This window comes from Hydra vulgaris, chromosome 13 (genome assembly GCF_038396675.1).
Source record: "Hydra vulgaris chromosome 13, alternate assembly HydraT2T_AEP".
NCBI lineage: Eukaryota > Metazoa > Cnidaria > Hydrozoa > Anthoathecata > Hydridae > Hydra > Hydra vulgaris.
Genome location: NC_088932.1, coordinates 44,828,488 through 44,830,253, shown reverse-complemented (window position 1 = coordinate 44,830,253; position 1,766 = coordinate 44,828,488).

Here is a 1,766-nt window from a genome sequence, read left to right as displayed (position 1 = left end):
ATGACTATATCAACAGTAAACTTACAGTTAAAAACCACATAAGCTCACTTATTACTAATAAAAACGAGTTATCTGATGATGTACAGTTTATAGCAACTTATTAAAACTGGTTCTTCTTATCATTTACAGGTGAAACTCTTATAGTTATTCCATTATGTGAAAGTTAAAAAAATCCAATTTGTCCGATTCCTTTGTTCAACGAAACTGATATAGCAAACAGATTATCTAAACTTAATGTAAATAAATCTCCAGGAAGTGACAAAGTTCACCCATTAGTCCTAAATAATTGTGCTAAAAGTCTTAGCAACCGTTATGCATTATTTTCAACCGATCGCTAGAATCCGGAATACTACCAGAACTTTGGCTCGAAGCAAACATTACACCGTTGTTTAAAAAAGGAGATCGCTTAAATGCTGATAACTGCAGACCAATCTCTTTAACCTCGATATTATGCAAGCTAATGAAAAGTTTTTTTAGAGATACAATAATGAAACACCTTGTTGATAACAATTTAAAAACAAAAGATCAGCATGGTTTTATAATAACAAAAAGTTGCATTACAAACCTGCTAGATATGAATAAAACCTTAGATATGAATACTGATCGTAAAGAAAAAGGTATCTGTGATGATATTGCTTTTTTAGATTTTGCAAAAGCTTTTGACTCGGTTGCACATCGAAGAGTAATTCTCAAATTGGAGTTAATCGGTATAAAGAGGTTGTTACTTAATTCGTGTGTGTCGTTTTTGAATAATAAAAAACAAGCAGTAAATCAAACGAATTATGTATCAGAATGGGAATCTGTAAAAAGTGGAGTACCGCAAGGATCATTTCTTGGTCTTTCACTTTTTGTAACCTTAATATTATTAATGTGATTTAATAGTAATAGTAGAGTTGTTTTACTTTCGTTTTTAAAGTAGTTTCTAGCCTTTTCTATAAGCGGTTTTATATTCCATGTGGTCTTTCGAGCAAGGTCTGAAAGCAAATATATATATGTATTTTCAGTAAAGCTGATATATTTTTAGTGCAAAGAAAAATTGATGATGTTCCTTGATTAAAAACTAAAACTTGTTTGTTGTTGTTTCGTTTTGTTTTTCTGAATTTTATAGCTTGTTTTCTTTTTTAGAAAAAGTTAGATGGTAAAACTTAAATGATAAAACTTAAATGGCTGGTAAAATAGGTTTTTTAGTACAATGTTACTTTTTTAGTTCTTTGTCTTTTTAGAACATTTTAAGCAACTATCGCTTTATTTTTTAGAGCAGTTTGAAGAAGCTGAAGGCCTTTTATGTAAGATCAATTTATTTTATTATTTATAGATGAAGAATATGGTTTGTAAAAGAGTTAATAAGAATAATTTTTTATTTTTGTATTTAACATGAAAAGTTAAATAAAATTAGACTGCTCTTTGTGGACATGTAAGTCTATATATATATATATATATATATATATATATATATATATATATATATATATATATATATATATATATATATATATATATATATATATATATATATATATATATATATATATAAATATATATAAATTTGGGTGTATTTTAGTATATTTTATATTTCTCTATATTTATATGTAAATTTCCTTCTAGAAATAATAATAAGAAATAGACAAAGTAAAAAATATTCTGCTGAAAGTTGTCGAAAGAATATTGTGTTTTGCTTCATTTTAAAGTATATGACTATATATATATTAGAAATTATTAATTTTGTTCTTAAATGGTGTCATATTTTTTATAATTTTAGATAAATA